A 17164-nucleotide genomic window follows, 5' to 3' on the forward strand; every position below is an offset into this window, starting at 1 on the left:
CCTAGTTTTCAATGGGGGGAGGGGAGTGGAGTGAGCAGCTGCCAAACAGCTCTGATGACGGCTTATCTTGGAAAACAAAAGGGTTTAGTGTTTAAAGTGCTATACAAAATATGTTGGCGGAAATTCAGAGTGATGCTGAGTCTAAGGACAAATACCAGTGGGGCTCATAGTACATAGGAGTAAAACAAAGGTGTAGTCAAATAACATTCCAGGGTCAAATGCTAGGAGAGGTACGTCAAGACAAGGTAGAACAGCAAATGGATAGTCAGAGGCCAAGTCCAGGGTCAGATACCTGTAGTCAGAGAGTGTCAAAATCAGAAGGGATAATCCGAGGTCCAACAACAAGATAAAAAAGTCAGACACAAAGCAAGCAAACACATCTAACTTAGATAAGCTTCAACTAACAATGTGCTGCTCACGGAAAGCCAGCTAAAAAGCTTTCAAATCATTGAGGACGGGAGACACCGGGGGGAAAAAGCATGCAGGTTAGACCAGATTGAGCAGCAGGGCTGTCATCAGATTGGATGACTGGACTGCCATTCACAAAAACAACAATACAGAACACTCCAGATCCCATAGAGCAGTTAAGCTGTCACTCACAGCATCCCTACGCCACAGTCAGTGATGAAACCGTGACAGGCGGGAGGCCCCCAAACATTAGATTGCCAGCCGATCCCGGCAATATTATTGGGATTATCTGACGTCGATCTAATGTGTATAGAGGCCTTAGCAGAATATAAATACATGATGTGGCCCCACTGTATGCTAACGCTGCCCAATGGATCTCATTGTAGTCTGTTGGGTCGGGTGCAGCAGTGGAGCCCAATCTTATTGTTTGAAAAGTTTCCATTTTGTATACTATAAATTGTGAAACTAATAGCATATGTATGTTAGTTATACTGACTGAGTGCATAAGACTCATCTTTTACAGGACGGGATTTCAACACCCTTATTGGTTTGAGACCATCATTTGCAGTCAGTAAGAAGTAGGACAGCATGCTGTTGCTGCGGAAGGCAGTGACATGTCCGCTCATTTTATTTAATAAGTCACTTGCTATGCTAACAAGGGAGGACAACACTGCTATGACATAAAAAAAAAAAAAATATATATATATATATATATATATATATATATATATATATATATATATATATATACATTCAGCTCCTAAATTAAGCAAATAGATGATAATCTCAGGAAGGAAAAAGAAAATGTTGGATATGGAAATAAGCCCCCCCATTACCTATGAATGGACTATGAATAAATAATGGAAAAGGTGGTCCTCAGCGGACACACCTTCCTTAGTGATGGTTGGATGCATTTCCATTTTTAAACATATATGCCAGCGACATCTAATGTACAACTTTTAAAACATGGAAAGTAACAAAATGCTCACATAGTAGTTTCTCCCAGACTGCATGTCGGTGGAGTTTGCAGCCTCCATTCAATGTCTATGGGGTTGATGGTAACAGCCAAGCAATGTGTTTAGCTGCCTCCATCAGTTGGTGGTGAGGCTCAGACAATGCTCTATTCAAAATTCCCCTCAGTTTTAGTGCAGTGAGGAGAAAGAAAGGACTAGGGACCCCGAGGTTCCCAGAGATGGGGCCTCCAGTAAGCAGACACTTAGCACCAGGGGTGTAACGATCGCGGTCGCAGAGGGTACGACCATGAACTGGGTCCATGCAGGAGCGCCTATTTGAGCCGAGGATGCACATTTAGCTGAAATGTATTACTGCGCAGGGACTCGCCAGCTCCCTGAACTGCAATACACGCTGCCATCCAACCAGAGGCCGGCAACTTACGTCGACGTGCCAGTCACGAGCAGCTCATGACAGTAAGGTTATATGCTACCTGTGCCACCACACTGAAGTCAGCTACGGAGGAGGATGAAGCACGTTGAGTGAGCGGAGGAAGGTGAGAAGAATCGTTTATTCTTTTGTTTTACTTAATGTATTGAAAATGAGAGGCAGAACATTATATCAGGAAGGGGCCAAGGATGGGGAGCATTATACAAGGAAGGGACAAGGATGGGGGGACATTATATAACAAAGGGGCCCATTATTGGGACCATTACACAAGGATGGGTCTCAGGATAGGGGGAATTATGCAAGGAAGGGGCATGTGAGGGGGGGCATTATACTATCATAGAGGTGATTATACCAGGAAGTGGCCTATGATGGAGGACATTACACCTGGAAGGTGCCCATTATACCAGAATGGGGGACATTGTTACAGGAAGGGGCCAGGATGGGGGATATTATTACATTAAGTGGTCCATGGCAGGAGACATTATGTCAGGTAAAGGCCATGAATGGCAGACATTATAATAGGAAGAGACCCAAGTCAGAGGATATTATAAGAGGAAGGGGCACAGGATGGTGACCATTATACCTGGAAGGGGCCTAGGATGAGAGACATTCTTCCAGGATGGGAGCCATGATGGGGAAGATTATTACAGGAAACAGCCAGGATGGGGGATATTATAATATGGGGGGGGGGCGAACACACATGTCATTATAGAATCTAGGTACAATGGCACATATATCTGACCAACTTGCAGGTGGGGGCACAGATCCAAATTTTGCACCAGGGCCCATCAGATTCTACTTAGCACCTATCCTACAAATAGACAATGAATGTCTATTGCGGTGAAACCTTTTGAAAATGTATGCTCACCTTTGTCATCCAAAAATCCCTCTTAGTAATATGTTCTTCACTGACACTTTATTTTCAAAATCTTTTTTTCGCTGACATACATGCTTGAGTATATGAAAAAGGAAAAAAGAGAGAGAGGTGCCAGGACCAAGATGCAACACTGTTATTAAGAACAATTTTTATTGGATAGATTTTTAAGCCTTACTGAGTCTGGGGTACCTGCATTGCATTATTATATCATCATAAATCCTTTACACTCAAATGCTCTATATTTATTGCTAAGAGCTTTAATGAACGTATCAAGACCCGCCCACTCCACATAGCCCCGCCCACTCCGCATAGCCACACTCACTCCATAGCCACACTCACTCAATGTACCTGCATTTTCGGCATCTGTTTTGATTATACTGAATGATTTCTTTAAAATGTATGCAATAAAGGAATTGTTGTTAATAACAGTGTTGAGCCTTGGTTCTGGCACCTCTCTGTCTTTTTTTCCGTTTTCATACTGTATACTCAAGCATGTGCTCATGGGAACCTTAACTATATAGTAAAATACAAATTTGGGCTACTTGAGATTTTTTTGACATACATGCTTGTGAAACTGCAAGTTCAGGGCTCAGTGGAGGTTCCCTGTGAAATATGCTCTCCCTCTCTGAGTATCAAGAAAAAAGTCTACAGAGATACACGTTAAATCAATGACCTCTCACAAATGCTGACGATATCTTCTTTTTGTATAATCAATTCTCTTAGTGAACAATAAATTAACTCTTATCCTTTTTTTTCTAGAATCAGCATATTTAAAGGGGTAATCCCCTTTCAGAAATGACCAGTCTTTGTTCTAAAAAATAAACCGCGCTTAACTCACTGTCCCCTGAAACTAGACTACTCATTCCAGTATCTGATATTAGCTTCAGTGCTGACATCACATTAACAAGAAAGCACAGAACTTAGCGGCTCTGCCCATGTAGATGTTATGGCCCATTCCGAGCTGCTGAAATCAGTGATTGGCTGACACGTTGTTGATGTGACATCAGCGCTGCAACCAATATCAGAAATAGGGAGAAACGGCAAAAACCCACCCCTGGACCTGGGAACAGTGAGTAATCCGCAATTTGTTTTATTTATAACAAATTGTGCCCGGAGGTATTGTCCCTGGAGACCGGTATTGTGCCCGGGGATTGGTATTGTCCCTGGAGACCGGTATTGTGCCCGGGGACTGGTATTGTCCCTGGAGACCGGTATTGTCCCTGGAGACCGGTATTGTGCCCGGGGATTGGTATTGTCCCTGGAGACCGGTATTGTGCCCGGGGATTGGTATTATCCCTGGAGACCGGTATTGTCCCTGGAGACCGGTATTGTGCCCGGGGATTGGTATTGTCCCTGGAGACCGGTATTGTGCCCGGGGACCGGTATTGTGACCGGGGATTGGTATTGTCCCTGGAGACCGGTATTGTGCCCGGAGACCGGTATTGTGCCTGGAGACCGGTATTGTGCCCGGGGATTGGTATTGTCCCTGGAGACCGGTATTGTGCCCGGGGATTGGTATTGTCCCTGGAGACCGGTATTGTGCCCGGGGACCGGTATTGTGCCCGGGGATTGGTATTGTCCCTGGAGACCGGTATTGTGCCCGGGGACCGGTATTGTGCCTGGAGACCGGTATTGTGCCCGGGGATTGGTATTGTCCCTGGAGACCGGTATTGTGCCCGGGGATTGGTATTGTCCCTGGAGACCGGTATTGTGCCCGGGGATTGGTATTGTCCCTGGAGAACGGTATTGTGCCCGGGGACCGGTATTGTGACCGGGGATTGGTATTGTCCCTGGAGACCGGTATTGTGCCCGGGGACCGGTATTGTGCCTGGAGACCGGTATTGTGCCCGGGGATTGGTATTGTCCCTGGAGACCGGTATTGTGCCCGGGGATTGGTATTGTCCCTGGAGACCGGTATTGTGCCCGGGGATTGGTATTGTCCCTGGAGACCGGTATTGTGCCCGGGGACCGGTATTGTGACCGGGGATTGGTATTGTCCCTGGAGACCGGTATTGTGCCCGGGGACCGGTATTGTGCCTGGAGACCGGTATTGTGCCCGGGGATTGGTATTGTCCCTGGAGACCGGTATTGTGCCCGGGGATTGGTATTGTCCCTGGAGACCGGTATTGTCCCTGGAGACCGGTATTGTGCCCGGGGATTGGTATTGTCCCTGGAGACCGGTATTGTGCCCGGGGACTGGTATTGTCCCTGGAGACCGGTATTGTGCCCGAGGATTGGTATTGTCCCTGGAGACCGGTATTGTGCCCGGGGACCGGTATTGTGACCGGGGATTGGTATTGTCCCTGGAGACCGGTATTGTGCCCGGGGACCGGTATTGTGCCCGGGGACCGGTATTGTGACCGGGGATTGGTATTGTCCCTGGAGACCGGTATTGTGCCAGGGGATTGGTATTGTGCCCGGGGACCGGTATTGTGCCCGGGGACCGGTATTGTGCCTGGAGACCGGTATTGTGCCCGGAGACCGGTATTGTGCCTGGAGACCGGTATTGTGCCCGGGGACTGGTAGACCAGTATTTTCTGAAAGAGAACAACTCCTTCGAGTGAAGCTTTTTTCTAAAGGTATCAAAATATACATATGCTGAAAAAATGACCACATAATAATAAATAACAATCATTTTAAGAAAGCTGTTACTTACCAATATTTCCTAAAGTACTATAACTTGATTTCACCACATTTCTTCAAGTGCGACTGTAGTAAAGACCCTGGAAAAAAATAGACGCATTTATTTTTTATGTTGCTTACACAAACCATTACTGGCTTACACATGAGTAAGCAATCTTTAACGTAAGAATAAATTGAAGCAAAAGAAGCTCATTCATAATTCATTCATAAATCAGAGCACATGCACAGCGTGGTTCACAGCAATCGAATTCTATTTCATTCACACTAGGAACACACCACTAGTCTTTGAAAAAAACTGATCCATAAAGCCGCCGTGAGTAAAGTGACCTTATTTGATGTTACCGTATATCCTATTATTTTCCATACGGCAAGAAATAAGGATGGCTTAACATATGTCGGCTTATTCCGCTAAAAGTGCTTAGGATCACCATAATATTTCTCACCAGATATTTCTGTTTTTGGATGATGGCTTACTTTAACCCCTTGCATGTCACAATACCTTAGCACATTATAACAGTTGTATATGTAACTATGTAACTATTTAAGCATTACTACAGATTCAAAAAACCGTTCCAAAAAAACATGTTTTTGTGGTAGGATTAATTTCTCCCATAGACAAATCGTGTGTCCTATTTAAAAAACCTCTCCCAAAAAAACTCGTTATTGAATATACTCACCGATTGTCATCTTCCTCGGCTTCCACCACCACTCCGGTCCTCTTCTCGCTCGTGTGGCTGCTATTCTGGCTTGCCGGATCACACTAGGCTCTATGTGTGAGAAGGAAGATGCTTTTACAATGTAAGAGTTTCATTCTAATGCTCCAATAGACTTACATTGCAAAAGCCTGTCTCACCAATGGAGCCCAGGGTCAGCCAGCAAGACAGAGCTCAGAGATCGGAGAGTATATTACCACACTTACACTACATTACATACACATAGGTTAAGGCAATAAAAAGTTGTATGAGTGTTTTTTAAGCCAAATACATTGATTGTGCATCATGTATCTACTAAAAACCATGCGCCTACCCAAAGAGTAATTTAGGCCAAAAGCTTGACTCATTTTCTTCCTTCCTACTCCAACATGCATATGGTGTTATTTATACACGCTGAGTAGGCAGCATGGCACACATCAACGGCAAAATAATTTTGGATAAAAGGCTTATGAATAAGAGCAAAATATTCTATTAGTAAACAACTTATCAAACATTTTCAAAATGGCTGCTCCTAATAAAAGACTTAAAGCAGTATTCCCATCACCAAGATCTTACACAAATATGTTGTCGATGTATATTATTGGAAAATTCCACCAATTAGAAATGTAGTATAGTTTTTCTGATTCGCTATGTCTCTTTCCTCATGTGTAGGCATTGCAGGACCTTAGGTATCCATGGTTACGACCACTCATATAGTGACAGTTAGCTAGTTGCTAGTGGTCGTAACCATGGATACCTAAGGTCCTGCAATGCTAGCACATGAGGAAAGAGACCTAGCAAATCAGAAAAAAATATGGTACGTTTCTAATTGGAGGTATTTGCTAATATTATTGTTACACCTACTAAATATTGAGATAGGATCTTGGAGATGGAAATACCCCCTACACAATAGATAGCTCTCAGTGAACAATCGTTGAGCTATAGTTATTGCTCCTGAGCCCCCCCATACACAGGGACAATTGGCTCCTCTGGCAGCAGCATATCTCCAGGAAAACAAAATGATTGGCTGTCGGAAATCCAATTTGCCGGACCCTTCTTTCCTACAATATCATCTGTTGGTGAAGAGTAGGTAGGCCCCCATATACATTAAACCGTTGGCTCATCTCCCCCGATATCGGCAGGTTAGGACAACGTTAGTCCATTGTGTATGGGGGCCTTTAGTTGGTATGGCTGATATACTGAATTTGAATTCCAAGACAAAGAAATATTGTAAGTTAATATTGGGTAAGCCTTCTTGATGACCAAACTGGAATCTCACCTGAATTACATAAACTGATAAAGACGTGGCAATATGACGCATTGCTTTTAGATTACAGTACATTGCTTTCTTCACAAATATTTAAGTGTTGTCTCACCTTCTTTTCGACTGAATTACAAAAAGTCAGACGAATGGATGTAATGCGACTACCCAAAAGTTTAGTAGTTGTGACCAGGAGAATAAAGCTTAGTTTATTGAGGGGCATACATGACAAATTTGCAGTGGTCTTCATCAATACATGCTTCAATAATGTGCATGGTTCAGTAACTTATTTATCTCAGAATTTTATTTTCCAGTCTTGAAATATTCAAACACCATGTGCTTACATGTGGAGATTTCTCAATGATGAAATTTGAGTCATTGCCATATGCTACAGATGTAGGGCATTTTTCGAAACAAGTGTTCACGCTTTTAATCAGAAGCAGAGTGCAGTCACCTCTGACAGATTACATTCTCAATGTCGAAGCTAATGATGTGTATCGCATTACAATAGTTTTGAGCAACATGATGGCTCAGTGGTTAGCACGATTGCCTTGCAGTGTTGGGTTCCTGGGTTCAAATCCAAACAATAACTGCAAGGAGTTTGTATGTTCTCCCCATGTTTGCAAGCTATTCTAGTTTTCTCCCACACTCCAAAGACAAAGTGCTAGGGAATTTTGATGGTGGCCTACAAAGACCACTCTGATCACAATGAATAAGAAGTATACATTCAACTCTAATTCAATGCAAATACCATATGTTTCCTAATGAGTCACAAAATACTGTCCAGAATTCCATAAAACATTCATTGAAAGACATAAAAGGTGTTAGCCAGGGAAGCATCTGTGAAACGCGTGTCGGGTCATTGGTGGTCACAGGTGGGTGAGCCTGGATGTATATATCACATTTTCTATTTCTCATTTTATTTGCAAGCATTTGTTCATTACAATTACAGTGAAGAGCAAAAGGATAACACTGTTTTAAACTTTGACTTTAATGCTCCATATCTCATTGTCCACTTCTGCTTTGAGCTTGAGACTGCCATCATTTTATAGACAATCATCTTGGATATCTCATACTTAAATTTGACATGCAACTATTTAGCATGTGATCAGTTAATCAAATTCTTGTCATGTCACTGCATAGTTACTGTTATGCTCCTAAAGACCTACATTTTCTTTTTTTTTATTATTTTGTTAGTATTTAGTAAATCCACCTTTGGCTTTCAACACTGCCTGTATCCTTCTAGGTATGCTCTTGATCAGATTCAAGCATGTGTCGACCGAAATTTGATCTCAGTTCCAGCGTCGGACTGGAGCACCTTGGACCCACCAGAGAAAACCATTCTTGGGGCCCACTATGTAGTTACATAGAAATAAATACAAGACCACCAATTGTATCTTAAAATGCGCTCATATCAGGGTATAATATAAGGTAGTACACGTCTTAATTATGCAGCAGGGGTTGGGGTAGCCCCCCTCATAGAATATAAAGTAGCGCCCTCATAGAATATAAAGTAGCCCCCTCATAGACTATAATGGAGACCCCTCATAGAATATAATGTATCCCCCTCATAGAATATAATGCAGCCGTCATCTAGTATAATGAAGCCCCCCCATAGAATATAATGTAGCCCCCTCATAGTGTAAAACGCAGCCTCTGATACAATATAACGTAGCCCCCTCATAAGGTATAATCTACCCCCCTCATATAGTATAACGCAGCCCCTGAAAGAATATAATGTAGCCCCCTCAGAGAATATAATGTAGCCCCTTCATAGAAAATAATGCTGCCCCCATATAGTATAATGCAGCCCCCTCATAGAATATAATGTAGTCCCCCTCATAGAATATAATGTAGTTCCCCTCATCAAATATAATGTAGCCCTCCATAGAATATAATGTAGCCCCTCATAATGCATAAATACCCAGACTCATATTATTAGATAAGTAGGATCAATATCCCCTATCTACTTCATTATCATTCGATAAGCTGTCATCAAAACAAGGAGGACCAAAGGAGTTTTCATAAAAATATCAAAAAATCTTTATTACACAATCAAACAACATGAATGGACATTTAAAAAAATGTGCAAAAAAGGAACACTAAAGGTTGGTGTAAAACTCAATACAATATGTCCATATCACATCACTTAAATACAAATGAAAAAAAATGTAATTGACTACAATAGAGGTTAATTTAAGCGAGAGCATGTCCCCACACATCATCAGCAAAGTAAACTTCGATCCCATGTGGTATTACAATCACTCATGTGGGCACGATCCACGCTAAATCTCAATCCCCTAAAGTCCCAGCTACATAAAAAAATAAGGCCATCTCATAGGCGTACCAAGTATGGGGCAAGAATAACCTTACCCAAGTATTGAGGTACACCGCTGGACGCACCCCTACCCGCGTTTTGCTGCCTCTTAGTCCCCATTACATTGTAGCCCCTCCTATGAAGAGGCTACCATATAATGTAGCCCCTTCATAGGATATAATGTAATCCCCCTCATACAGTATAATGCAGCCCCCCAAAGAATGTAATGTAGCCCCCTCATAGGGTAAAATGCAGCCTACCTCATAGGGTATAATGCAGTCCCCTCATAGAGCACAATGCAGCCCCCCCTTATAGGGTATAATGCAGCTCCCTCATAGAGTATAATGCAGCCCCCCTCATAGGGTATAATGCAGCCCCCTCATAGAGTATAATGTAGCCCCCCTCATAGGGTATAATGATGCCTCCCCCACACACAGAATATAATGCAGCCCCCCTCATAGAGTATAATGCAGCCCCCCCACAGAATATAATGCAGCCTCCCCTCAAAGGGTATATTGCAACCCCTCTTATAGAGTATAATGCAGCTCCCTCATAGGGTATAATGCAGCCTTCCCCCCACACACAGAATATAATGCAGCCACCCTCATAGGGTATAATGCAGCCTCCCCTCATAGGGTATAATGCAGCCTTCCCACACAGAATATAATGCAGCCTCCCCTCATAGAGTATAATGCAGCCTCCCCCAACAGAATATAATGCAGCCTCCCCTCATAGGGTGTAATGTAGCTTCCCCCCACAGAATATTATGCAGCCCCCTCCCCCAGAATATAATGCAACCAGAGCTCAGTGATATAATATAAAAAATACTCAACTCTCCTCCTTGCACTCACGCTGATTCCGGCTCTGTTCCGGTATCAGCAGCTGCATTCTGCAGTCTGTCCGGCACACAACGGGTACACGATGAAGTAAAGTCACAGCGCAAATGCAGGGTCAGAGGCAGAGACTGATGGGGAGGGAACGTCATCTGACGCTCTCGCCTCCATTATTGCTTTCAACTGTATGAGCGTCTATGATGCCAATACAGTCCAATGCGGCACGCTCTGGGGGGCGGCGCTGGACCCCACTCACGGCCCCATAGCGGCCGCATGGGATGGGAGAGCAGGGGCCCTGGTCTGCCGGCCCTGATAGCGCTCAGTGTTAGCCGCTGCTTGCAGCTAACACTGCCCACTATTAAAGTGAAATGAATATTCACCCCTCTCCATGCCCATGGGGGCATGGGGAAGGGTGAATATTCATTTAAGTTTAGCAGCGGAAACAGGCTTTAGCCGCAGCAGCCGGCTTTTGCCTTCTGTCACACCCTGCTGCTCAGCTGGCACCGGGGGCCCCAAAGCAGCTGTGTGGTGTGCCATTATTAGCGACATGCCACTGGCTCGGGCCCCTGGAGCAGCGGACACCCTAAGCAGCTGCTGGCCCTGTATGCCAGCAGGTGCCAGTGCCTGGGCCCACCAGAGAATCCCCCGGTTCTCCAGTGGGCCAGTCTGTTATGGACCTGGTGGTTAGGAGCACCCGGAATGACCTGATGAGTAAACTCAAAATCGGGACTAGCTCTGGGGAAGTGGGAACTCTGCTGACCGCAAACCCTACTCCTATCACACACACTAGAAATAGCCGTGGAGCGTACCTAACTCTCCGTAGACGCCTCTTCACAGCCTAAGAGCTAACTACACCTAAAGATAGAAATAGAAGCCTTACCTTGCCTCAGAGAAATTCCCCAAAGGTAAAGGCAGACCCCCACATATATTGACTGTGACTTAAGAGGAAAGTCACAAACACAGGAATGAAACAGGTTTTAGCAAAGGAGGCCAGATTTCACTAAATAGTCAGAGGATAGAAAAGGGATCTATGCGGTCAGCACAAAAGACTACAAAAAACCACGCAGAGTAAGCAAAAATACTCCCCACACCGACTCACGGTGTGGAGGTGCCACTCTGCAACCCCAGAGCTTCCAGCTAGCAAAGGAATATCATGATAGCAAGCTGGACAAGAAATTAGCAGTACTAAGAAATATATTCAGGAAGCAGTAACAACAAATGAACTAGCAAAGACTTAGCTTCTGCTGGAGTAGACAGGTCCTCAGAGAAGTCCAAGAGAGATCTGAACCAATACTGAAACATTGACAGCTGGCATGAAGTAACGATCTGAGTGGAGTTAAATAGGGAAGCCAGCATAGCAATAAACGAGAGCAGCTGATAAGCCAACCTCAGTGAGCAGCAGTTCCGCTCGAAGCCACCAGAGGGAGTCCAAGAGCAGAACTAACCAAAGTACCATTCATGACCACAGGAGGGAGTCCGAGAACGGAATTCACAACAGTACCCCCCCTTTGAGGAGGGGTCACCGAACCCTCACCAGGGCCCCCAGGCCGATCAGGACGAGCCAAATGAAAGGCACGAACTAACTCGGCAGCATGGACATCGGAGGCAACAACCCAGGAATTATCCTCCTGACCATAGCCCTTCCACTTAACCAGGTACTGAAGCTTCCGTCTCGAAATACGAGAATCCAAAATTTTCTCCACCACATACTCCAACTCCCCCTCAACCAACACCGGAGCAGGAGGATCAACGGAGGGAACCATAGGCGCCACGTACCTCCGCAACAACGACCTATGGAACACATTATGGATGGCAAAAGAAGCTGGAAGGACCAAACGAAATGACACAGGGCTGAGAATTTCAGAAATCTTATAAGGACCAATGAAACGAGGCTTAAACTTAGGAGAAGAAACCTTCATAGGAACATAACGAGAAGACAACCAAACCAAATCCCCAACACGAAGTCGGGGACCAACACAACGATGGCGGTTAGCGAAACGTTGAGCCTTCTCCTGGGACAACGTCAGATTGTCCACTACGTGAGTCCAAATTTGCTGCAACCGGTCCACCACAGAATCCACACCAGGACAGTCAGAAGTCTCAACCTGCCCCGAAGAAAAACGAGGATGAAAACCAGAATTGCAAAAAAAAGGCGAAACCAAAGTAGCCGAACTAGCCCGATTATTAAGGGCGAACTCAGCCAATGGCAAGAAGGTCACCCAATCATCCTGATCAGCAGAAACAAAGCATCTCAGATAGGTTTCCAAAGTCTGGTTGGTTCGTTCGGTTTGGCCATTTGTTTGAGGATGGAAAGCCGAAGAAAAAGACAAATCAATGCCCATCTTAGCACAAAAGGACCGCCAAAACCTAGAGACAAACTGGGAACCTCTGTCCGACACAATGTTCTCCGGAATGCCATGCAAACGAACCACATGTTGAAAAAATAATGGCACCAAATCAGAGGAGGAAGGTAATTTAGGCAAGGGTACCAAATGGACCATCTTAGAAAAGCGATCACAAACCACCCAGATGACAGACATCCTTTGAGAGACAGGAAGATCTGAAATAAAATCCATGGAAACATGCGTCCAAGGCCTTTTCGGCACTGGCAAGGGCAAAAGCAACCCACTGGCACGAGAACAGCAGGGCTTAGCCCGAGCACAAGTCCCACAGGACTGCACAAAAGAACGCACATCCCGTGACAAGGAAGGCCACCAAAAGGACCTAGCCACCAAATCTCTGGTACCAAAAATCCCAGGATGACCAGCCAACACCGAGCAATGAACCTCAGAAATAACTCTGCTAGTCCATCTATCAGGGACAAACAGTTTCTCCGCTGGACAACGGTCAGGTCTATCAGCCTGAAACTCCTGCAGCACCCGCTGCAAATCAGGGGAGATGGCAGACAGAATTACCCCCTCTTTGAGAATACCAGCCGGCTCAGGGACTCCCGGAGAATCAGGCACAAAACTCCTAGAAAGGGCATCCGCCTTCACATTCTTAGAACCTGGAAGGTATGAGACCACAAAATCGAAACGGGAGAAAAACAGCGACCATCGAGCCTGTCTAGGATTCAACCGCTTGGCAGACTCGAGATAAGTCAGATTTTTGTGATCCGTCAAGACCACCACGCGGTGCTTGGCTCCCTCAAGCCAATGTCGCCACTCCTCGAATGCCCACTTCATAGCTAGCAGCTCCCGATATGCCAACATCATAATTACGCTCAGCAGGCGAAAACTTTCTAGAAAAGAAGGCACATGGCTTCATCACAGAGCCATCAGAACTTCTTTGAGACAAAACAGCCCCTGCTCCAATCTCAGAAGCATCAACCTCGACCTGAAAAGGGAGAGAAACATCTGGCTGACGCAACACAGGGGCCGAAGAAAAACGACATTTCAGCTCCTGAAAGGCCTCAACGGCCGCAGAGGACCAATTCACCACATCAGCACCTTTCTTTGTCAAATCAGTCAAAGGTTTAACCACACTAGAAAAATTAGCGATGAAGCGACGGTAAAAATTAGCAAAGCCCAGGAATTTCTGGAGGCTCTTCACAGATGTAGGTTGAGTCCAATCATAAATGGCCTGAACTTTAACAGGATCCATCTCGATAGTAGAAGGGGAAAAAATGAAGCCCAAAAAGGAAACCTTCTGAACTCGGAAGAGACATTTAGACCCCTTCACAAACAAGGAATTAGCACAAAGGACCTGGAATACCATTCTGACCTGTTTCACATGAGACTCCCAATCATCCGAAAAGACCAAAATATCATCCAAATATACAATCATGAATCTATCCAGATACTTTCGGAAGATGTCATGCATAAAGGACTGAAACACAGATGGAGCATTTGAAAGCCCAAATGGCATTACCAGGTACTCAAAATGGCCCTCGGGCGTATTAAATGCTGTTTTCCATTCATCGCCCTGTTTAATACGCACAAGGTTATACGCCCCTCGAAGATCTATCTTGGTGAACCAACTAGCCCCCTTAATCCGAGCAAACAAATCAGACAGCAGAGGCAAAGGGTACTGAAATTTGACTGTGATTTTATTGAGAAGGCGGTAATCTATACAGGGTCTCAGAGAACCATCCTTCTTGGCCACAAAAAAGAACCCTGCTCCCAACGGTGATGAAGACGGGCGAATATGCCCTTTCTCCAAGGACTCCTTTATATAACTCCGCATAGCGGCGTGCTCTGGCACAGACAAATTGAAAAGTCGGCCCTTAGGAAACTTACTACCAGGAATCAAATTTATAGCACAATCACAATCCCTATGAGGGGGTAGGACACTGGATTTGGGCTCATCAAATACATCCTGGTAATCCGACAGAAACTCAGGGACTTCAGAAGGAGTGGAAGCAGAAATTGACACCAACGGAACATCGCCATGTACCCCTTGACAACCCCAACTAGACACAGACATTGATTTCCAATCCAATACTGGATTATGAACCTGTAGCCATGGCAAACCCAACACGACCACATCATGCAAATTATGCAACACCAAAAAGCGAATATCTTCCTGATGTGCAGGAGCCATGCACATGGTCAACTGAGTCCAGTACTGAGGTTTATTCTTGGCCAACGGCGTGGCATCAATTCCCCTTAATGGAATAGGATACTGCAAAGGCTCCAAGAAAAAACCACAGCGCCTGGCAAACTCCAAGTCCATCAAATTCAGGTCAGCGCCTGAATCCACAAATGCCATAACCGAGTAGGATGACAAAGAGCAAATCAGAGTAACAGACAAAAGAAATTTAGGCTGTACAGTACCAATGGTGACAGACTTAGCGAACCGCTTAGTGCGCTTAGGACAATCAGAGATAGAATGAGTGGGGTCACCACAGTAAAAACACAGCCTATTCTGACGTCTGTGTTCTTGCCGTTCAGTTCTGGTCAAAGTTCTATCACATTGCATAGGCTCAGGCCTCTGCTCAGAGGACACCGCCAAATGGTGCACAATTTTGCGCTCGCGCAAACGCCGATCAATTTGGATGGCCAAGGACATTGATTCATTCAGACCAGCAGGCGTGGGAAATCCCACCATAACATCCTTAAGGGCTTCAGAAAGACCCTTTCTAAAAATTGCTGCCAGGGCACAACTCATTCCATTGAGTAAGCACAGACCATTTTCTAAACTTCTGACATATCTCCGCTTCATCCTGACCCTGACACAAAGCTAGCAAGATTTTCTCTGCCTGATCCACTGAATTCGGTTCGTCATAAAGCAATCCAAGCGCCAGAAAAAACGCATCTACATTAAGCAATGCAGGATCTCCTGGCGCAAGGGAGAATGCCCAGTCTTGAGGGTCGCCACACAACAGAGAAATAATAATTTTTACTTGCTGAATGTGGTCACCAGAGGAGCGGGGTTTCAAAGCAAGAAACAGTTTACAATTATTTTTGAAATTCAGAAACTTAGATCTATCCCCAGAAAACAAATCAGGAATTGGAATTCTAGGCTCTAACATCGGATTCTGAACTACATAATCTTGAATGCTTTGTACCCTTGCAGTGAGATGATCCACACAAGAGGACAGACCTTGAATATCCATATCTACACCTGAGTCCTGAACCACCCAGAGGTTAAGGGGAAAAGAGAGACAAAACACACTGCAAAGAAAAAAAAAAATGGGTTCAGAACTTCTCTTATCCCTCTTTTGAGATGCATTAACACTTTATGGCCAGCTGTACTGTTATGGACCTGGTGGTTAGGAGCACCCGGAATGACCTGATGAGTAAACTCAAAATCGGGACTAGCTCTGGGGAAGTGGGAACTCTGCTGACCGCAAACCCTACTCCTATCACACACACTAGAAATAGCTGTGGAGCGTACCTAACTCTCCGTAGACGCCTCTTCACAGCCTAAGAGCTAACTACACCTAAAGATAGAAATAGAAGCCTTACCTTGCCTCAGAGAAATTCCCCAAAGGTAAAGGCAGACCCCCACATATATTGACTGTGACTTAAGAGGAAAGTCACAAACACAGGAATGAAACAGGTTTTAGCAAAGGAGGCCAGATTTCACTAAATAGTCAGAGGATAGAAAAGGGAACTATGCGGTCAGCACAAAAGACTACAAAAAACCACGCAGAGTAAGCAAAAATACTCCCCACACCGACTCACGGTGTGGAGGTGCCACTCTGCAACCCCAGAGCTTCCAGCTAGCAAAGGAATATCATGATAGCAAGCTGGACAAGAAATTAGCAGTACTAAGAAATATATTCAGGAAGCAGTAACAACAAATGAACTAGCAAAGACTTAGCTTCTGCTGGAGTAGACAGGTCCTCAGAGAAGTCCAAGAGAGATCTGAACCAATACTGAAACATTGACAGCTGGCATGAAGTAACGATCCGAGTGGAGTTAAATAGGGAAGCCAGCATAGCAATAAACGAGAGCAGCTGATAAGCCAACCTCAGTGACCAGCAGTTCCGCTCGAAGCCACCAGAGGGAGTCCAAGAGCAGAACTAACCAAAGTACCATTCATGACCACAGGAGGGAGTCCGAGAACGGAATTCACAACACCAGTCCAACCTTGCTCAGATCTCTTCTACACGTTTCCAAAGTTGGTGCTTACTGGTTGACTCACTTGGGTATGTATACAGTTTTTCTTCAATTCTACCCAAAAGTGTTTGATTGCGTTGAGGTCTGGGGACTGTGGGGGCCATTCCAGCACCTCTACTTAATTGTCATTGAACCATTTCTTTGCTAATCTCGACATATGCTTTGT

General features: G+C 44.9%; 1 protein-coding gene across 4 annotated transcripts in view; it reads right to left on the reverse strand.

Annotated features, from left to right (window-relative positions):
* Positions 1-17164, reverse strand: part of FYN (FYN proto-oncogene, Src family tyrosine kinase) — a 204667-nt gene that overhangs the window by 85105 nt on the left and 102398 nt on the right. For 3 of the 4 annotated variants that reach the window (XM_077289480.1, XM_077289477.1, XM_077289478.1), the window contains exon 3: positions 5343-5409. The exons of the other annotated variant lie outside the window; for it this stretch is intronic. The gene's annotated coding sequence lies outside the window, so the exon portion shown is untranslated. The remainder of the gene's footprint in view (positions 1-5342; positions 5410-17164) is intronic. 4 annotated transcript variants of the gene reach the window in all.

The sequence above is a fragment of the Ranitomeya variabilis genome, chromosome 2 (genome assembly GCF_051348905.1).
Source record: "Ranitomeya variabilis isolate aRanVar5 chromosome 2, aRanVar5.hap1, whole genome shotgun sequence".
In the NCBI taxonomy this organism is placed as follows: Eukaryota; Metazoa; Chordata; class Amphibia; order Anura; family Dendrobatidae; genus Ranitomeya; species Ranitomeya variabilis.